The sequence below is a fragment of the Lissotriton helveticus genome, chromosome 4_1 (assembly GCF_964261635.1).
Source record: "Lissotriton helveticus chromosome 4_1, aLisHel1.1, whole genome shotgun sequence".
Taxonomy (NCBI): Eukaryota; Metazoa; Chordata; class Amphibia; order Caudata; family Salamandridae; genus Lissotriton; species Lissotriton helveticus.
This window is the reverse complement of record NC_136063.1, coordinates 391248097-391271640: the sequence shown is the minus strand read 5'-3', so window position 1 is coordinate 391271640 and position 23544 is coordinate 391248097.

Here is a 23544-nt window from a genome sequence, read left to right as displayed (position 1 = left end):
ATTCAAAGAAATCCTCTTTGATGCATGTTAGTGAGACTGGATACTCTCTGCCAGCACCACGGAATGGCTTGAATATACAGATGGAGCCTGCAAGAGACATATTACTGGTATTACGGCATTCGTGGACTGATTGGAACCCCTGTCCTCTAAAGATACAGGGGCATATTCTCAAGGACTTATCGCCGCGTTATCAGCACTTTAGCGCAGCAAAAGTGGCGAAAGAATTATCGCCCCATTCTCAAGCTGGTGCAAACTGCTAATATCGCCAGTTTTCCAGTGATAGCATCCGCAAAAAACATCCACACCGATGAGAGCGATAACTAATGCTAATGATATGCAGAGTAGGCGTCCCTGTGCAAAAACACATGAAAATACAACTTTGCGATATTCTCAACGACCAGCCAGATCTACGATGCGGTCCAAAAACAGGCAATAAGGTGCATTAGCAGCAGGTATTTAACACCTGCCTTTTATTGGTGTAAAGCAGGATGACTAACTGCAGTATGAAAGGGAGCCCAGCCCAGAGCCACATTTGAAGACCAACACATGCAATGGAGACACTGATCATGCAGCTTGGAGACCCAAGAGGTCCACAACACCCACCACCACCACCCTCATGCCCCACCCTGGACCCCCCTTCCCAGAATCCCACTGAGGCAGCGCAGAACAGGACAGGGGACATTCTGAAAATGGCATGGCCCCTCAGGCACACAATGGGAGAATGTGAGGAGAGGTGAGAACCAAGTAATTGTGAAGGAGGCGAGTCACCCACGAATAAGAATGCACACAATGCCAAGTGTGGTGGCGATGTGCTGGACAGACCTAAGTATGCAGAGCACAGACCTGTCCATGTGGAAATATACTGCTGGTATTTGTAGTGTTGTGGCCAGTGGACGCAACCATGTTACCTCAGGCAGAGGGGAAGACCTTGGTCTTGGAGCTGTGTCGTCTCCCCCTGTAAGCGTAAGCAGAGTTGGCTGCTCTGGGGTATGCTAGTCCAGCGTAGGAGTGTGAATAAATAGGCCGAGCCATGGGCGTGGTTCACTTCTGGGATGGCCAACTCATCTGCCAGGATGGTGCCCCTCTCCTTGCCACGAGGCCACCGCTGTGACTGCCGGCCTCCTCAGCGATTGCTGGCATCTGCGACACAGGCCCCCAGCGAACCCAGCACCGTGGAGTTATGTCTTTGCTGACTACTGCCTTCGACCTACACTGCGGTCAGCAGGGCTCACAATTCAGATTGAGTAGCGATTGCAGATTACACACTGAGTGCCACAGGTGCCACGAACTCTGTGCACCACATGTCAATGCCAGGTGGCCCTATTGAGGCAGAAATCATTAGGCAAAAGACATTGCTTCCAGTGTGGCCCGCACGGATGACACATCATCACTGGATGCGCACCCCCTGAGCGCTTCAGGTGCCACTAACTCTGTGCACCACAAGTCAAAGTCACATGGCTGTGGGCCCCTGCTGACCTCTGCCTCTGGCCTACACTGTGGTCAGCAGGGCTCACACACAATCAATCCATTCCTGACCTTCACGGACGACACATCATCGCTGGGTGCGCACCCGCTGAGCGCTTCAGGTGCCACTAACTCTGTACACCACAAGTCAAAGTCACATGGCTGTGGGCCCCTGCTGACCTCTGCCTCTGGCCTACAATGCGGTCAGCAGGGCTCACACACATCCAATCCATTCCTGACCTTCACGGACGACGCATCATCGCTGGGTGCGCACCCGCTGAGCGCTACAGGTGCCACTAACTCTGTGCACCACAACTCATGGACCCTTTATGATTGAGTTACATGCTATGGACTGCGTATGCAACAATGTCACCTCCGACAGTGTGGGAGTCCTGGGATGGTGATGATGAAGATGAGTCAGGTGTAACACACCCCACTGCAGCTGCAGCAGGAATGTCCCTAAGGGGCACAATCATTGACAATTTCTTCACATGAGCATGCTAAGCTATGGTGCCCCTACTGCAGTGCACCACAAGTCATGGTCCCTTCTGATTGAATATTGGGTGACCTCTGTACTTGCTCTGGCTACCTCCATGATGCTTCACAGTTGTTTGTGTTTTGTTGGTGTTTTCTGTTTCCGCTTTATTAGTGATCACTGTTCAAGTTGTTGCCAGCACCAGCCACTCCCTGATGGCTGGTTCGCACTCATCCCACACCCATCCAGCACAGGCGTCACTGGATATGTGATCCTGGCAATAAAAAGGGTCCGGGCGCATATGCCCATAGCCAGTTCCACTACCTATCCAAGTGTGTCCGTTACGTATGAATGATGACCCGGGCCCTACCACATTACATTGTGCTATGGACAGCGGACGGACGGTCACATCAGTCAGTGGGTAAGAGCTTGGACATGTAGCTAAGTCGTCCCCCCTGTAAACGACAATGTTGCAATGTAGCATGCACCCGCAGGGCGGACTCGCACGAACTGGGCAATAAAGGAGCTCAAGACCGCTCGCATTCCAGGATCATACATGCCAAGTGTTGTGTGTATCTGTATTGCCACAGCATGAGCCAAATACCTAGCCACGTTAGCAGTGCCAGTTCAGCCAGGCATGTACTCCACATCTGTGTCTGCCCTATCCTTACCATAGGCCTACACTCATGTGGCACACCACCTTCAACGGCCAACATCACTGTGTTGTTGTCAGGCTTGTGGACATTCGCAGACAGGCATGACACTACTGTGCAAGGGATGCAATCATACAGCGAACATAAGTTAATGGGCTCGGGGGAGGGAGGAGCAGCTGTGAGGCAATGTAACACACAGTGATGCCGCTCATATGCCACATGAAAGACATGTCAAAAATGAATACCAAAGTCGCACTTATCCCACCCCACCCCCAACAAGCCACTTCACATTTCATGAATGTAAGCAGATTACAAACTTACACTAGGGATGAAAGCTCCTTTGTCTGAACTAGCAGGCGGAAGTACATCTGCACCTCCGACCTTGGAATTGCATGTGCCCGGCAACCCCTGACAGATACTATAACAGCTGATGCAGACTCCCACACTATGAACAGCCCGATGAGAGACCAACATATACACACTCCACACACAGGAGTTCTTGCTTGAAGTTATATTGCATGAAATGGCCTTCACACTTACTCCCACAACATCCCAGGTGTACAACCGATGCACACTAAAACAGATCATTGATCCGAGATGTGCCATTTCATCCACAGAACTGGCACAGGTCAGAATAGTACCGCTTCAACAGGAGCTACTAACGCAATGTCCGAACATCCCGGACACATGCACAACCCCTTTCACGAAGAACTGTTCCATGTACGAATGCTGCATTTACTGGGGGCACTGCCATTGGTAGTGCTGCAGATCAGTTACTGGCTAAGCTTCCGCCTTGCCAACGTCACCTGCGTACAACCTGTGTTGCATTGTCGATCGTGCATATTTGAGTGGTCCATGTATGTCTCCCTATCCAACAGGATGGAAGCTGAACTGGATTTTGACATGTGTGTGTGCCTCCTGTTGGCCCATGACCAGGAGTGTCACTGTGATACCCGTTTATGGGATGCCTTGATACTTGGCATACATGCTGGCAGCTGGACCTGGGAGATTGCACAAATCCTCGTGTGCAGTGACCACATTGAACTGCTCCCCTATTGGGATGTAGTGCAAATTGGTGTAAGGGGGTGGACGCAGCACATCTGTCTGAACCTGCTAATGGATGAATGAATGAATGAATGATTACTCATTTGTATCGCGCATGGCTACCCGAAGGCATCCCAGCGCTTTGGACAAAGCGCTCATTCACCCAAATTAGGGAAACAGCAGGGTTTTCAGCGACTTCCTGAAACTAAGATGGTTACTTTCCATTCTCAAATCGAGTGGCAAATTGTTCCAGAGTCTTGAGGCCTGTAGGGAGAAACGTCGGCCCCCCATCCGCACCTTATTAGTTTTAGGGATTGAGAGCAGATTCTTGTTAAAGGATCTCAATTCCCGGCTAGGGAGGTGGGGGCAAAAAAATGATTGTAACAATAGAGGTGCTTTTTTATGAATTACTTTGTGGTTTTAAATTCAATTCTCTGTTGCACTGGAAGCCAGTGCAGCTGACGGAGTGCGGGTTTGGCGGAAGTTCTCCGTGGATTGTTCAGCAGCAAACGTGCAGCACAGTTCTGGATGGTTTGCAATGTCCTGATTGTTCCTTGGGGGGAGCCCAGATAGAGTGCATTAGAATAGTCAAGGCGTGACAAAATCAGCGCCTGCACTAAAATCCGTCTGGCCTCAAAGGGGAGAAGGACGATGATTTTCCTTAAGAGCCTCAGGAGTGCATAGCATGTAGCAGCTACCTTCAGGACCTGCACAGAAAAATTAAGGGCTGGGTCCATCCATACCCCAAGGCTTTTAATTTGGGCTTTAGGTTTGGGTGGTTGGCCCAGCTTGTCCGGCCACCAACCATCCACTGTGGTGGGTGCTTTATGTCCCAGCAGCATCACCTCCGTTTTTGACCCGTTTAGTTTCAGGAAGGATTCATCCATCCATTCCTGAACTTTATTGAGGCAGCTGGAGAGTCTTTCAAAAGGGGCATCATTGGTAGAAAGTGAGATAATCAGTTGTGTATCATCTGCGTATGTAACAAGTTGTATTCCCCAGGGAAGCACCACCTCAGCCAACGGCTTCATATAGATATTGAATAAGGTGGGGCTGAGGGATGAGCCCTGGGGTACACCGCAGTTAAGACACATCTGAGGGGAGGAGGTTTCATTTTCAAATACCACAAAGGTCCTATCGGCGAGAAAAGACTGTAGCCACTGAAGTGCGCGGCCCGAGACACCAACCTCCTCCACCCTATGAAGTAGAATGGAGTGGTTAACGGTATCGAAGGCCGCGCTGAGATCTAATAGTAGTATGGACGCATGATTCCCACTATCTACGATCTTCCTTGCCTCCTCAACCACTGCAATGAGCGCTGTTTCAGTGCCTTGGTTTCTCCTAAACCCTGTCTGCGTGGTGTGAAGAAGATTATTCTCCTCGAGAAAGGTAGCCAACAAGGAATTGACATATTTCTCTGTGAGTTTACTAACAGTAGGCAGAAGAGAGATGGGGCGATAGTTTGCCCAGTCTTCGGGGTTAAGGTTGTTTTTTTTTAACATGGCCTTAACTTTGGCCTGCTTCCATGTTGGCGGTACCAGGCCTGAGGTCAGCGAGGCATTGATCACTTCCTGAATGACTGGGGCCACAGTGTCTGACACCAGGTTTAGTTTGGTGGGGGGTGCAGGGTCATTCGGAGAGCCTGATTTTAAGCTTCTCAGGAGACTCTGAGTAGTGGAGAGATCTATGGGAAAGAATTCATTAAGTTGGATTTGGGCCATATAAGGAGCTAGGGAGGGTCCAATGGGAGGGGGCTGAAAGGAGGAATATATGGTGGCAACTTTGTTGAGGAAAAATTTGGGGAGTTCCTCACAACGTGCCTGGGCAAGTCCTGGGTCTTCAATAGGGGCAGGAGGGGTGACCAAAGATTTAAAAATTTTAAAAATTTCTCTAGGTGAGTTGGCAGCCATACTAATTTTAGTCTGAAAATAATTAGATTGGGTAATTTTAATCTCCTCCTTATACTTTTTTAGAGCACGTTTATAGTTAGCTTTATCATTTTCGGAGTAGTGTTTTCTCCACTTCCTTTCTTGTTGCTTACAAGCGAGCTTCAATAGTTTCAGGTCCTGGGTTTACCAGGCCTTCTTGTTCTTACTACTTCTGTGGGAGAGTTCCACCTCTGGAAGAGAAAGATCCAGAGATGCCTTCACCCAACGATTAAAGAACATATCGGCTTCCACCGGCTCTGATGGAATTTTAGTAAGGGTATTTTTTAGATTAGTATCCCAAATTTCAGTAGGGAGTTTGGACCATCTCCGACATAACTGCTTCGTGGGTTTAGTGTGTTCGGGGTGATTCTGAAAAGGCAGGGAGAACAGTAATAGCGAATGGTCAGACCAAGGGATCCGAATCGCATCGTCATAGCTGAGGGACTCAACGTTGGTGTAACAGTGATCAAGAATATGTCCTGCGGAGTGTGTTGGATCAGTAACTAGTTGTTTTAGACGGAGAACTTCCAGACCGGTCCTCAGTTTTATAGGGGCCGGTGCATCTGCTTCGTCTGCGTGGATATTAAAATCCCCCAGAATAGTAAACTTGGGAGAAATACTAGCATAATGCAGGTGCAGAATGCGGCTGCGAGGGTTTTGATGGAAGTGCCGCGAAGACAATCAGCTGCCCCCGCCCTGAAAGCGCTGCACTGGCTCCCTGTTAGGGAGCGGGTGAAATTTAAGGCGCTATGTACGGCCCATAAAATCTTGCACAGTAAGGGTCCTGCGATTTTGTCCTCTATGGCTCGCCCCTACAAGCCCACACGCCCATTGCGCTCGGATCAAGGACATCTGATGCGGACTACAAGAGTGAAAAGAGCCCGTTCTGGGGGCCGACGATTTACGGTGCAAGTGGCGACACACTGGAACTCTTTGCCCCTTAAGATCCGCGCTGAGCCCAACATCCTGCACTTCAGGAAACTTTTGAAAACACACTTGTTTCCGGTGTAGGACTGAGCGAGAGCCTTTCTTTTCTGTGTTCACAGCGCCGGGATGCCCCTGGGTAACTGTGCGCGTTATAAATTTTATATAATAATAATAATAATAATTAATAGCTGTGCAGGAAAGTTCTTCACAAAATTGACCATAGGGGCCAGGGGGTCTATAGATCAGAATTCCCGAAAGAGTATTAGTGGGAGAAAAGGAGATAGCAAATTTGAGGCTTTCAGCTCCAGAGATGGAAAGATTTTCTATTCGGCATCCGAGGGCAGTCCTATAAATAATAGCAATTCCACCCCCCCGATCGAAAGGTCGATCTTGTCTATGTATGGCATAGTTGGGGGGTAGAGCCCGCACAAGATCTGGTTGGGAGCTGTCGTTTGTCCACGTTTCCGTGAGGAAGAGTATATCTAGGTCTCGTTCCTCCACTAACATGGCGAGCTCAATCGCGTGTTTAGGTAGAGAGCGGCAATTAAGTAATGCCAAACGGTATGTGTGCGATGGTGATTTTCAAGATGAAGACTATATCTGCATCCAGAGCAGATATTAGGGGCAGAGGTGTGAGCACCCAATAAAGTACAATTCCCAGATCTATGAATATTAAAGGACAGCAACTCCTTTCGGCTATAGGAAAGAACAGGTCTCACCTGTATTGTGGAAGATAGCATCCTGGCCCCTGGGCCCGGTCTGGCCCGGACGGGCACAGACGGGCTTTCCTTAGGCGCTCCTTTGGCGTGATGTTGGCGCATCCGCAAAGCGTGTCCGCTGCGCGGAGGAAGTGCGTATGATTAAGTACTAGCGCCGAGTGCCTTGCGCCTCAGAGCTAGACTGCACCCTGCTCAGTAACCTGGGAGATCCCTCCCTAAGATGGCCGCCGCGTTCCTATACTTGCCTCCTAGATCGAGGCTGGACTGAGCCCTCAATCGGCGCAGTCAGTAGAGTAAGGACAGTATTATTTATTTTTAAAATGCCACCAAGGCTAAAGGAATAAAGTAACACAAGAAATAACGATTTTTAAAAAACGAACTGGTAAAGTTTCCAAAATGTGCTGAGGTGGTGTGTGTCTCCCGGCTTTCCGCCTCAGGAGAATGAGCGTGTCTCGCGAGCTGAAACAGATTCCTGGTTAAGTACTAGCGCCGAGTGCCTTGCGCCTCAGAGCTAGACTGCACCCTGCTCAGTAACCTGGGAGATCCCTCCCTAAGATGGCCGCCGCGTTCCTATACTTGCCTCCTAGATCGAGGCTGGACTGAGCCCTCAATCGGCGCAGTCAGTAGAGTAAGGACAGTATTATTTATTTTTAAAATGCCACCAAGGCTAAAGGAATAAAGTAACACAAGAAATAACGATTTTTAAAAAACGAACTGGTAAAGTTTCCAAAATGTGCTGAGGTGGTGTGTGTCTCCCGGCTTTCCGCCTCAGGAGAATGAGCGTGTCTCGCGAGCTCCTTGTCGTCCTGTTTGATGAACTCGACAACTACCTCATGTTGGAAATGTTAGCCTACGAAGCTGAATTCGCTTTCATGGACGAGTAACTACGTACCTGCAGCCACAACAGATTGGAACACATTGCATATGTCCTTAAACCTGCCTCCTACATCTCAAACCCTAAATACCGGTCGGTAACGGCGAAATTTGGTAATTTCGCCCAGTACCGACCGGTATTGGGCTACCTACATATGGCCCCTGGTCACATATCCCACGACAACAGTGGACATTGCTGCATTTGCCTGGAACCAGAATACATGAGCCGACAACAACACGGCTTAACACACACCTGTGATATGTGAGGCACTCCCCCGGAGTGGACAGTGGCGCTTGACAACGCTCCTCATTCTGATATACTGCTGCACTCGTTTGCATGTTGTGGCACTTATCTTGCCCGTACTGACACTCATATGCTAATAAAGTCTGCGCATTCAACTGTGATGAGTGTTGATTTGAATGACAATGTGTGTCTCAATGCCTATCTGGGTCAGGGTCATACATGCGCATTAATAGCATTGCCAGGGCGTACCTTTTTGTGGAATCACTGTCCCTACATTCATCCATACTTTCATTCTTGATTGATCATGGCCATGACACATGTGTGTGAATTGGAATGTTTTATTCACATTCAGTGGAGTGTTGAAGTTGGACCACTAAAGGGCCATGCAAACCCCACTTTACACTGTTGGCCCGTGGAGGGCTAGCCAGATTCCTCTTAGGATTGACAAGTTCATAGGGAGTCGAAGACTACAGTCCACAGTGTGATTGTTGTGTCATTGGTAACCAAACCAAATATGGCTGTCCATGTCTAAGTCCAAGGTCAGTGTTGCTCAGTGTATAGGGGGACAGTGGGAGGTGTTATTCCAGGACATGATGCAGAGGGCAGAACCAAGCTGAACCCAGCCATATGGCAGAGATGAATGCTACCAATTCATTCTCGGCACAAAGCCAGATTCATCATCATCTTCGTCCTCTGATGTGTCAGGTGCCTTACATGCAGGTGGTGGTGTTTTGTCTGCATCACTTTGTGGCAGTGGCACATCAGGGGACAGAGGGGGAAAATCTGCTGCACTGTGTGGCACTGATGCTTTAGGGGCGGGAGATGTGGATGTAGTAGTAGCACCAGCATCCTATCGCGCCAAGCCTTGTGGTGGCAATGCAATGATGAGGATCTGCAGGGCATGGAAGATCACAGCTACATCTTGCTGGTGTGCAGCCATGGCAAACATTCTTTCCGCCTTCATCCGCTCCATGTTCTCCATGATCCTCCGCATGTGTCCCAACTCCTGGGTGACATTGCTGGAGCCACTCTGACTAGACAGTTGTTCTTGGCTCAGAGTCATGACTCCAGCGATGTCAGCCATGGCTTGTTGTAGAGCAAGGAGCGGATAGTGGTTGTCCGTTAGTGACTGTGAGTGGTCACTGATGGGACTTATACACCCACGTATGGCATCTAGTTTGGATGCCATGAGGTCGAAACCCACCCGCAGCTGGTCAGACATCTCCTCCTGGCACCGTACCACACTATGTTGGAAGGCCATGTGTTGGTCGTGGGGGTCCTGGGAGACAGCCGCGGTGTTGGGTGCTTCCTGCTGTGTGGTCTGTGCAGGGGGTTGGGGCCTCATGGATGGAGCTGGGCTGCCCTGCTCCTGGAGGTTGGGTGCCGGAGCTGTCCCTGATCTGTTAGAGTGAGTCGGTGTAGATGTTGGGGTGGTCCCCTTCAACTTCACTGCTGTGTTGTTGGGTCTGATCGGCAGGAGGTGTTGATTCTCCCTCTGCAATGCGAAGGGGAAATGAAGATTGAAATTGTGTTCACATGTATGTTCACACATTGTACAAGTTTACTGTCAGACTGCACGGCAATGTACATTGTGACTGTTTATGAGGAGATGCCTATTTGAAGCGAGACACTTGGCATTTCTACACCTTCAGGGATGTGAGGTTGTACTTGTACATTGTCATCTCACAGTTTCCAGCTATGCCAAATGTGAATGGCCTTTTTCTACACACAAGCAGCAGCATTTGTGTTTTCTGTCCTGTTGTGAAAGTGTTGCAGTTTGTACCACATTGTTGTCAATGTTAGGGTGCTCTGCATCTTATGTGTTTGTGTGCTGCATTGTGAGTGAGTTGCCCCTTCGGCTCAGATGTGGCTGGCCCTTATCTCTTTCAGGCGGTGTGCCTTTCACTTCTGTGCTTATACTGTGCTGAGATGTTGCAGACTTGCGTAAATTGGGCTCTTGGTCGGAGTTGTGACTCTTGGGCATGGTTTGTGCGCAGATGTGCAATACGTACATGTGCATGTGTGTCATTGCGCCCATCTCCCCCCGTTCCCCCAGTCCCTGGGTGTTACTCACCCTGTTGCTGTTGGCTCAGGCAGGGCCGGCTGTAGGCTCACGGAGGCCCTTAGCAGGGAGTGTAGGTAGGGGGCCCGAGGCCGCCAAATCCCTACCAGGGGCCGCCACGCAAATATGTATCTAAGGATATATATTGGTGTGGCGGCCCCTGGGGTTTGGTGGCCCTGTGCAGGTGCACAGCTTGCACATGCCTTAGGCCGGCCCTGGCTCAGGTCATGTTGTGCAGTGTCCGGTCCCCCAACTCCTGCCACCATCTCCCCAGTGGTGGTCCCAGGCTGGTCCTCCATGGGGCTTGTGGGGTTCTGGTGTCCTCTGTACTTGCTCCGGCTACCTCCATGGGGCTTTGCAGTTGTTTGGGTCTTGTTTGCATTTTTGGTTACCTATTTTATAGTGATTTTGGCCGCCTGACTTGTGGGACTTGCAGGCTGGTGCTTCCATTCGCAGTTTTGTCCATTGCAAGTTTTTTCACGTTGGGGTTTAGATTTTCATCGTCGTTCATGGATGTTTTTCGCTGACATTTGATGCATTTTTGGGAAACCATCACATGTTACTGCTGTGTTGAGAATACGACGTTGACACAGAGTTTTTTTCACGCGATAGACGGCGATATGAAAGATTGCGTTAACCAATTTTGGCAATGATTATTGCATGTTCTTGAGAATGTCCCCCACATGGTCTTCAATCGGTTACAAATGGACATGGGGGGAACATCCCTCTACGTGCTCCCTCTGATGCCTAGAACCCACATTCAGAAAGTGGAAGCTGTCCTTCTCATATAGCTTCCACTTTATGTATGGATAACACTCCTTTCCGGTGTTGATAGCCGATACAGAGGGCACTACTGCATTAGAGGTTACATGTTACTGATACATACCCTTTTGAGTCACAAAGAAGGAGTGCTTTCATGTCCCATCTTCCTTGTGAATCATAAGGAGCCTACAAAAGTCATAATTCCATTTGTAACTTATAAACTTAAAACGCTTTTGCGCTTGCTAAGCTTGCTTTGTTGTGCAACTCCGGCTTTGAAGGTGCAAACACATTTCACACATGAGGCCAACATTAGGTTTTTAAATATATGTGTACTATTTTAGTGTAAAGGAAAAAGTGCCTTCCACTAGTGACGAATTACAAAGTTTAAGCACTAGCGAAGCAATATTCCAGCATCAGATTTTATCACGCTTGCTGAAATTTGTTCATGGGAATATGTAGAGAGGTTGGTATGTGGTGAAATGATGACGCTTTCATGGTATTACAATATGGTAAGATTGATTGGGAAGTTGATTGTAAGTCTTTTTCTGCTTCTTGTGTGTGATAGCAATACAATGTGAACATTTGATGTTAGATCTTTGAGTGGGGGTTATTAGAATGTCTGATTTTGAGGCTTCATTAATTTATTTTAGGGTAGTTTGGGTTGGTTAAGATAAATAAGACTGTGTATTTTTATATAATCTTTCAGTGCCTGTAGCATATTCGAAGTTAGGCTTTTTTCCAGTTTTCTTTTTGTCTTATGATAGTGTTGAGTTATTTGTTATACCATGATACAGAGATGTTATCTCTGATTTATTTGTATGCAAGGGAGGCATCTGTGTGCAAAGGTTTTCGAGTGGCAACATTGTAGTAGAAGGTTAGCTCATCTGGGGCATGAGAGATGACTGTAGTAATTGCCATCAATGGAAATGAACTACACCTTTCTGTTTTGGATCCTACGTGGATTCTACGCAGTCAAAGGGTGCTATGAGCATCATGAGGTGATCGGGTAACACTGTGTGTGTACTTGGAATTAATTGGCCGCCATATTGGGTGGGAGAATCTCTCTAAGTCTTTTACATGCAATATGTAATTGCCAATTGAGATGTCTTTCGGTGGTCTTCTAATAATCTTCATTAGTTTTAGTTGTGATTTGTTGCTGTTGTGAAGAATCGGACAGCATGACAAATTAGACAGGCTCTTCAATGAACTTTGGGGAAGATGCTTAGATAAAGAATGCTTCTTTTGTTGTGAGTCAGGGGAGCAGTGAGTTAAGAAAGATCAGATGGAATGCTAATTTATTATAGTTTTAGTGTTTGCTGATGTTCAATGAAAGGTTGAAGATGCCAGTAGTGTGGAGAGTAATTATGGAAAAGACTAAGTCAGTTAAGCAGTCTTTAAAGATGGTATTATGACACAGGAAGGTAACACTTTTGAGAAGGAAAATATATTTGCCGTAGGGCCTGATTTAGATCTTGGCGGATAGGTTGCACCATTACAACGATGATGGATATCCCGTCTGCCGAAACTTAAATCCAATAGGATATAATGGGATTTATTTTTTGGCAGGCAGTATATCCATCACCGTTGTGACAGAGTAACCCATCCCCGAAGGTCTACATCAGGTCCCAGGTCTGATACACTTTTTTACATGATAACCGTATATTTTTTCATTTTTCAGGACCCTATTTTTGCTGTTGTTAGGAATCAGTGCACTGTAACATACTATTCAGAGTGCATGTGCTCTGCCCTGAAATTGGTATTGGCAAAACTGATTTAATTAATTCATCTATCAAACTGTTGATTAGGACCACTGTAGATGGCACCAAAAATGCATGGCATGAAAGTTGACTGCTCATATGGGGGTCGCAGTGTGTATTTTAAAAATATGTGCGCCAGTAGTAGCACTGCGCTTTAAAGGCACTGCAGTGACATATTGGCAGGTGTTATTCTTGTAAGAAAAGCCTCTTTGTCATAGGTCACCCCTAAGTGTGCCTTGAAGCCCAAAGAACAGAGTGCTAATATAAACCATAACACTCAACCTTTTGGGACTACAATTCCTTCACAGTGAAATGAAACTCAAAAAGCCCAAAAAGCTTTTTCACTGTGTATGCTTTGATATACATTTCCCTGATAAAGGCCTAACTGGGATTACAATCTTTATTCCCTATCTGGGCACATAACTTAAAAAATATTGTTTCAGTTATTTGTCAAAATCTGATGTAATGGTGAAATCAGATTTTTTATATCTTGGTAAAGTAGCTTAATACAAATAGAAATATAGTCTTTGGTGTCTGAGCCATAACAATTTTGCCACTCACCCCTTCCAGAGCCAGCATACACATTCTTGGCCGGGAAAGCTAATAACTCAGGTTCAGAGGACAATAGCCTGCCTCTTTATATATGTAAATCAGACTGCCATGGTTGGGCTGCTTATTATTTTCACCATGTTCATAATGCTGGTTATATTGCTTTGTTTTATCTGCCTAATTATTACACCTCATTCTTGCTATGCAAGATTGCCATTGATTCATATCTTTCCTTGTGTTCACTGCGAGCATGCATGAGTAGACAATGAAATAGGTAAGATCAGTTTCCACAATTCCCTTTGGGGATCAGAGTGTCATTTTCGAGGTTTCCAAAATCACCTGCAAGGGGGCCGGGTGAGGCACTGTGACCTAGCTAGGAACTGGGCCAACAGTCTCTGATGGTGTAGATGGACTTAGTACCTGCATCCTGTTGCCCTAATAGCAGTCCTACCTTTTCCAGCGGGAGCCATATGACATGGTGTCATGAACGTTTTACGGTCAGGTACTTATTTAAAAGGTCTCCTCAGTAGTTCTTGTGTGTGACTAAGGTACCATATTTACCTCTAAACAGAGACATCGATGGTGTTAGGGACAAAACCTCCTCAGTATTATAGGAAGGACCAATTTTTGCCTGCAGGATGTTCAAGCTTGCACCATTAAAAGGATACTCCACAATAGTTTTTCCCTCTCTGAATTCTATTCACTACAATGGTGCTAACTGCAGGCCCAATATTCTTGCTAACTGCAGACCTGCTGTTAAAGCACACAACATTGCATGGGCTACAAAAAGTGGGGTGGAAATTTACCTTCGCGGTTGAGGCTCACAGTGCTTATAGAACCAAAGTATTTTACTCATGGGTCACTTTTTCAGCAATAAATGCTAACACATAAGCATTTCCCTATTGCGATTAAGCTGCCTTACCTGCCCAATACAGAACTTATAGCGACTTAGGAATTCCATTAATCTCTTGTAAACTTGTGCTGACTAACAATGACTAAATCTGTGTATACTGGCCCATGGCGTGGCTACATGCAGGATTCACTACACGCCCTGTGTTTACTGGATCAGTGGACTGTCCAAGAGTCTGTAGCATGCTTTAAAAAGAATGTGAATCAAACAATGACATTTTTTTCACTTCAGCTTGACAAAGAAACAATGACAGGAAAAAAGCATACTTGGTCGTTGTGAAACATATAAAATTCTGGGAAATCAACTATGCTTTAACTCACACTTTGCTTCTTACATACGTTATGTTATTTTATGTTCTGTTACTTCTTACATACGAGACTCATTTATGAAATTGAGACTGGGTTGAGAATAAATTGCAGGTTCTGTGGACATATGGGTGAAATGTTACTTCACTTAGGGCCAGATGTATGACTATCAAGTTTAGAGAGTCACAAATTGTGGAAAATTGTGACACATAATTTGCGACTCGCTAAACTTAATGTACAACAGTGTCTCAGACACTATTTGTGATTCCCAATGGGGTCGCAAATTGCATGCCTCATGAATATTAATGAGGCTGTCACAATTTGTGACTCCATTGGGAATGGCTAGCACTCCTAGGGATGGTGGTCTGCTGGGGTCAGCAGACCACCATGTCTTGGACTGCTTTTAAATAACGCATTTTTTTAAAATGCAGCCTGTTTTTCTTAAAGGAACGTGGGCTGCATTTAAAAAATACAAATGAAACTTTTAAGTCTCATTTTTTAAGGGCAAGCCGTTAAAAAATATTTGTGCATGCATTCCCCTGGGGACCCCTTCCCATTTTTGTGTGCCTTACCACAGTCGCAAAACATTCATACATTGGTTTTGGAGTCACTATTGGGAAAGGACACCCTTGGAATACCCCTTACTAATAGAGAGTAGCTACCCTATTTTGCAAATCGCAAATTGATTAGTGACTCGCAAAATAGGGTTGGTACATGGGCCACATGTTTTTTTCGGTTGCAAACTGGCCTAAAACACCTTTGCGACCGCAAAAAATGATTGTACATCTGGTCCCAAGTCTGTATTTGTCCAGGTGTATTGAACTCCCGTAAAACTATGCTGAAACAGTATTTCCTGGAAGCAGGGTAAGGGCATGCCGCCATGCATTGATTTTATGTTTGGCAGCTCGATTCCGCTTATTTGCTGACTTGTAAAGTTTTTAGCTGTGGTGAGAAAAAACTGAGGACTTTCGAGGCATTGCAGTAAAAGTATTGCTTACTAAATAGCATACTTCTTGAAGAATTTGCACATCCGCAGTTGCTTTCACTGCTAAACAATGTCTAGGTAAATATTTAACGGTTTTGGAATAGTGGACTCTGATCATATGAATATTTCCTAACAAATGTGTATGTTATTGAATTTTTGCTGCTCATGTCCAGGTATACTCAACCATTTACAAGGCTGCTGCATCTTGGTATCTCCAGCTGGCTGTTTGATATTTTGTTTCATAGCTGAATAGGAATCTATAACTAAATAGCATGCACTTTAGTGTATTGCATATTTGGACTGATCACTTATTTTTTCTGCTATGTAATGCCCAGTCAATAGCCCAATGTGATTGGTACTATGGATTTTGAATTACTTGATTGCATAGATTTTAACATGAATTATATGGTATTAATATAGAATCTGGCTGCTAAGATATGTCCAGTGATACTTGTTCTTACGTAAGCTATTTCACTTTTATTTTATAATTATTTTACTTAGGCGTAGGGATGAAGGCTTTGTAAATGAACTTTGTATTTTAAAATTGTTAATTGCAAAAGTGTACCCTTTAAATTGCCTTTATCTGTGATTTTTTTAATGTTTATTTGGCAACAGTGTGCATTGTTGCATAACTGCATAAGGATTTGTTTATACTGCCAAGCATTGCACTTTATTACTGTTGGATTGCGGTCATGGAAGTGATAGCAGCATGTAGGGAAACGTTATAACTGATATTTTCTCATTTATGTGATTGTAATGATTATAACTAATCAAATAATCAAGTATCATCATCATCACACAACATCAGACTGGGCCCCCCAGTAATGATGGCCCTCCAGAGCCAACATTAGTCGGCTACACACCAGAACCACATTCAATTCCACTTAATGGCTGAACTACACACTTTCTATACTGGTCCAGTCACACTATATACATGTTTAACACAGTTTTTTAGAAAGGACTGTTCAAGCTGTCCTGCCACAGTTAGCTGTGCCTGCGAATAGTCCTGTAACTATTACTGCTATAATGGGCAAGGCTTCCACCAAGCAGGTGGAGATTCCGTTCCAGTTTGCACACAGAACAAATCAGCTTGAAGTAGTTTCTCCCAATACAGGACCCCAAGATAAACATAGAATTCTCATAATGTGCTTGCCAATTGGAATGTTTCCCCCACATTTACAACTGTGCCACTTGGGGTACAGTCTCTGCTGCAACACATACCATAACTCATGGTACACCATCAAATGCTGTTTGGCTTGAAGTGCTAAAACAGATTCATAATGAATATGGGGCAGTCTCTTCCCTGGATTTGGGGATGAAATTAATTGGTAATGTTGCTACAGTATCCTCAATCATATTATAAAATATTGAAGGGGAGGCAGCAGCGCTGGCAGTACATAAACACTGCATGCAGGTTGTGGTACCAGACCAAGAGTGCAAATTATTAATAATGATTGCCTACACCTATACATCCATAGGTCGAGATAATTTGGAGGCCAGACCAAATAAGCCATAGCTTAAGGGTAGTTCTGAAAAGGACAATACCAAACAACCACCGGAGTCTTCTACAAAATGCTGGAGCAAACCAAAAAATAAAGAAAGAACAAAATCAGGGGTGGTTATCAGCAACTGGAGACTTCCAATACACGTTATTATTTACATAACCGTGATACAATAAAAAAAGTCTGATAGTTATCAGTACACTGATATAAATCCTTCACATTCCTTTTTAGGATTCATGGGACAAATGATCAGTGAGAGGTGGGGCTACCAGAGTGCACAGAAGAAGAGTATGTGAAACTGAAAAAGCAATCAGAATGCTCATCAGACATCAGCATAAAAAAGAAAAAAAATTATTTAAAGAAGGTTATGAGAATTTCAGCTAAATATGGCACACATATTGAGAACTCCCCTTCGGAACAAGACATAGGCAGTGCCTCTGCTAGACAGTGTGGCAGAGATCATGATAGTTGGCCACAATTGTCAAGAGTTTCTGGATGCAAAAGCAACTAACGGCTTCATAGAGGTTGAAACCCCGTCAACCCGCCAGACAAATTTTATAAACTAAACATACAAATTGAGGTTGACGTAATGCAGACCATTAGGTTAATATTCTGGGAAAATGTAATACTTAGTTATGACATTCTCTTAGTGGAAATCGTTTGTCCACCAGAGTTTGTAAGAACAGCCCCACAAGGAGAGGTGGTAATTTTAACGTCTCTCTCAGTGCTTGTCTCCAAAGAGGTTAAACAAGCATATGCCACAGAATAGCCTCCTGCACAAGCCCTGGCATTATATTGCAACCATGTATCCTGGGTTAATTACTCGCCTTATCACATTATAACCATGAGTGCAACCAAAATTCCAAATTAAACATGAAACAAAGGCTCTTGTGAGAAAAACTATTGCACACCTCAAGTACCAAGGAATTAGTGAACCCTGTATATCTCTTATGAGTAATCCCTTATTTCTGGTAGCTAAACCAGATCATTCCTACTATATGGTCTTAGACTACAGATATTTAAACAGTCATACAAGCACATTCTCATTTAAAAATTCCCACAGTATGGCTTTTATGAACAATATTGTCCATTTGAAATGTAAAACCTTGGATATTTCCAATAGTTTTTTCTTCCAAAATATAGCACCTGAAAGCAGAGATCTGACAGAGTTTTTTGAGCTTGGCGCACAATGCCACTTCTTTTTGCTGCTTGAGTAATGCCAATTGTTCATGAAATTGACCAAGAAGCACTGGCCTATGTTGCTGATATATGTAAAGATGAACACACACTTATCCAGAGTACATTGCATTGGGATTGTTGAATATAGCTACAAACTAATTTCAAGAAAACATAAATAAATGTTCTCAGTGACCTCTTTTTAGTATACATATGACAAATAAGGGTAAGAGCCTGGCATCACATTTCGTAGAGAAATGTGCTCTTTAACAACACCCAAAATCCACAAAAAATTGCAATCCCTATTAGGATTCTTCCATTTGTGTCAGAACATAGAGACCAGAATATGTACAATGCATAAAACCCTTATACGATTTAAATCATCCTGATTTTTCCAGTACGCATTGGACATCAGAACATATGCAAATACTCAGATCACTACACACTGACATGCTTTCATCAAGACACTTACACACACGTTTAGATTCAACAAACGTTGTCAACCGTATAATTGCAGGTGCTATTGGTTTCACAAATGTCACTTTCAATGAAGGTGACAGAGTACCAATTGCATATGAACTGCATTTGTATCCTCATGCTGAAATGTGTTTTGCAGCCATTGAAAGAATACTGACTGCAGTACAGATGGTTGTCATTAAAGAATAATTACTTGCTTAAGGGAAACGTATAATTGTTGTTACTCCCATCTCAGCCTTAGAGGTGGTTACAAAGGCTAGATTTCCTAAGGCAAAAGTCTTACATCCTAGATGGATACATTGGGCCACTTCCCTAATGGCTACTGATGTAGACTATGCTTTTAACCCTACTTTACAAACTCACGAATTTCTCCACTATTAATATGAATAACCTATGCCATGTAACATTTTGCCTCTTGATCATGTATACTGATGGTTTGCCCAGCCTGCTGCAGGCACCAAATACCAATACACAGCCACATGCGCTGCTGTACATGATGTCATGTTACTGGAAAATTCCATACTCAAAAAACTTTTACGCAGTCCCTCTGGGATTGCACTGCACAAGTGACTTACACTAGAGAATACAGATCCTGATTTCCCCCTACTTGTACTGTGCAATTAGTGTTACGGTGTCCACTCTTTTAATGAAAACTTTACTGGCGCCTGAATCGTTTCAGACACTCAAAGGGTAATACTATTGAGCACAAGCTGCTTTGGGGAAAGGTGGTACAACCTAACAACAGTTTGCAATGGCCTTATGTGATACACTCATTGAGTCATTAGCGTGTTGGAATACACGTTATTGGGAATTCATTTGCAGATGAAGCTGCCACATATGAAGTTAAGAGTGCTACAGTAGCGGCGATTGCTCATTTTCATGAAGGTGAATGAAGATATCATCACTGTTGTCAATGCTTTGCCGAACGGCACCCCTCAACTTAAACCCTAAAAATATCCAGTGAAATATTCCTATCACATAAGTGCCTAAAATATTTCTTTTGTTACCATCCCTGGGGTGGGTGATCGTGTGACTCCCAACCAAGACGCAGGCTAGAATTATTCATAGCTGCCCATGAGGGTGTAGCATCTGCCCATGCTGGTGTGACGACCACAGGTTACTTATTACAGAAGTGCTATTGGTGGCATGGTCTGTACAAACCGACAAAGCAGTATGTCCTTAGCTGTGACATCTGCTAACAAATTAAAAGCTCCACCATTGCCCGCCCACCACAGACACTCCTTTTAGTTTCAAATAAACCGCTCCAATGTGTCTACCTAGATCATTGCTGTACTCTAAATTCCAATGGTGTGTTTAACGTTGTTTTATGTGCTGTAGATTCTTGCACCAGATTCTTATGGGTGTGGCCTCGATGATCAGCTGATGCTCACACTGTTATTAAAGATTTTCAAGTTTTCATTGGGACATATGCAGTAGCTACATTCCACCAGGACCCGGGCCCTGCTTTTGCCTCTGATAGAGCGCGGGTTCACCTGCTCAGGATTTTACCATACCAACCTGGGCCCATAAACACATCACACTTTGAACAGGTAAATTTGCGCTTAAACCAGTAGTATTTACTTTAACCTTTTTAGGACCTATACCTTGACTTACCAATCCTTGTCACCGGTACCTAGAGTCCTAAGGGATTAAGGGAGTTAGCAAGAAAATAGGTAGTAGAAATAAACTCATAAAATAACCACATACTCAGGAAAGATTTAAATGCTTTATCTAAATATTTTCTTAAATGTTAGAGTCCATACTAAATCAATCAGAGCTTGATCAATTTGAAAGAATAGAATCAAAGCAAAATGATGCAGAAATATTATGAGACTTTCTTTAAGCATTGAAATATAGGAAGGGTAAGAAAAGGGAAACAGCACAATGACATACCCTTACAGCGTTTATATTTACCTAGAATGGTGTAAATACCAACCATGGGCTGGGATAAAGGTCAGGACCTCCAATAGTGCAGGTGCCAACAGGATAGAACAGGTGCAGACCAGAATCAGGATAAGTACAGACCAAATTGGATCAGGACAGGAGCACCGCCGGTCAGGACTGGCACCCACAGCTAAAGTGCAACGCCAGCGTCACACCCCTCTCTGCAGCTAACAGTCGGACCCCGATTGGGTTAGCGAATCTTCTCCCTCAGGAACCCCGATTGGGTTATCGAACTCCTTCCAGAACCCCGATTGGGTTATCGATTCTTCTGACAGAGTGCTCCGCCAGCACCTCTGCTCTTGATCGCCTATTGAGTTTGTTGGGTCAGTGACAGGTCAGCTATTCGGACAAGTCGGACAATCTAACTAGCTAAGCCTACCTTAGATATACCATTTTTTAGGTCAGTGTACCACCCCCCAATGTTGCAAATGTAAGAATTCCCTCAATTTGATTGGTCAAAAGACGAAGAGAGATCATCACACCATACCAGTTATGAGTTCATGCTCTTCAATATACAGATTGATGTTCCCGCCCAATATTTTATTTTCCCATTCACTTTATTCCACTCGACAATGGATATTTCAATAACAAATACATTTTATGTAAAATGTTCAATTTGGCTTCCTCTCGAGAGGTCGAAGGGTGAGTTTCCCCGGCGCATCTTCAGGCAGGACAGTCACTGGCACAGATTCAATGTCATGACTCGAGGATTCTTGGACTCTTGTGCGCAGACTCAAGTCTTTCAAAATGGAGTGCAGCAAGATTACATCAGGCCCAAATACGAGCTAATAGCAAAGTAGAAGAGAAACAGTTTTAGAACAAAGAATAAATGAATGCCCTGTATATCACTTATCTCTACTCTATTTCCATTACTTTATGTTAACTACAGCATTAGGGATTATGCAGAACGAACAACTTAGTAAAAGTTGCAATGTAAGCATTAGCGCATGAGAACATAGAGCAGCTATCTTTAGTTATAGTACGCAGAAGCAAAGTTTTCCAACCAAAGCAGTGAGTGTTGCAGACGCATGCGCAAAAATGTTCTTGTGCTGCGGCGGCCATTTTAATGCATTCGAGTTACTGTTAGTAAAAGCACATATGCAAGATTCCCAAGCTTACTAGAAATGTTGTGTTTTGCATTGTTAATAAGATGAAACATGTTAGTTAATACATTACTTATTATTTTGAGAGGGTTGAGTCCAAGCTAGTCGCTTTACGTGCAAAACCTTGCTCCATCACCTCTAAACCTTACAAGGTTACTATAGGAGCCCGGTGTGTGGCTGTGCACTTTTCCTCACCCTAGCACCCTGAGGGAAATTCAATAGAGGAGAGGAAAAACCATGCCTTTAAGCAATCCTTAACAGCCACAGTATTAGCTTCAGGTTGTAGTTGGATCCATCCCTTTGGCATCCAGACAGCAATAAATATTCTTCCTATATGATCTTTGGGTGGCTGCACCCCATACAGGGTCCTGTTTGACTTTCATAAGCATGTTCCAAATCTTTACAGTCCTGGTGCAGTGGCGGCAGATACACCTTTTGACATAAATGAATGTTTTGCTGTCTTAAAAGATTTACAAGATTTTTGGGATGAGCTTTTTTCTGATAAGCCTGCCACTGATAAAGTGAAGGAACAACCAGCACCCTCTGGCTGGATTCCAAAAGTTGGGGACCTAGTACGAGAGAAGATTGCAGTAAGCATTATTTATGAGAATGTACACAGTTGTTTGCCTACAACGCTGTGGCCAGCAGCGAAATTGAAGCAAGAGTCATAAATAACAAGTTAAACCCAAATTACAAGCCCCCCAACCCCCTAATCCTTCATAAAGGGGTAGATAAGTAATAGATGGTAAGAAGTAATCAAGGCTAAAGTCAGTGGGTATTAGCATCAGTCACAGTGTGTGCATGGGAGGGGTAATCAGTCAAGGGTGGGGCAGTCGTGGGCAACAGTTGAAGTAGTCTCAGAATGAGGGGCAAGTCAATTCATTAAATTTGGTAGATAGAAGATGTATAAGGGAGCCCAGTCTACAGCATAGTTAAACTGATCTCTGATCAAGTGTTAGCGAAATTGTCTCCATCACCAGTATAAACCAGAGTTTAAGTAGCCAACCCATTAGTGGGGGCTCCTATTGTTGCCCCATGCAGCAAGGATGACCTGTTGTGCCGCTTCGAGAGCCAATGCCATATGCTTCCCTCAGCAGGAATAGAGAGGGAACGTCTGAGGATTAGGAAGACCAAGGATATAGGCTAGGAATCTCAGGATCGAGGTGTCAAATGCCCTGTTGATGTCATCAAGCACCCGGTCCCAGAATCGTGTGAGTTTGTGGCAATGCCATAAGAGATGAAGTAATTACCCTGTTCCATCACAACTTCTCCCCCTATTCTTTAGAGCATTCAGGATTCCAGGAGGCAAGGCGTGCTGGAGTTGAATACCAGTATGACATGATCTTAAATGCTGTCTCAGTACTGGTCATGTTGTGCACAGTATTGTGGGCTCTATGTTAAATGTCGGTCTACTCTGTGTCTGCTAATCTCGTCTTGCAACCTTCCCTGCCCCACAGAACGAGAGTGAGTCTTCTTTCTATTAGGGAAAGTGTACAACTCAGTAATGAGCTTCCTGTGATTATTCTCAAGTATTACCCATTTTTCAAAAGTCGTCAAGGGCCTCTCTGCATGGGGCTAAACGGAAGGCTGTAACACCCAGTGGCGAACCTGGATATAGTGGATACGGTCAGATTCCTCTAAGCCATAATCTGATTTCAGTTTGGCAAATGGGATTATCCTTTGAA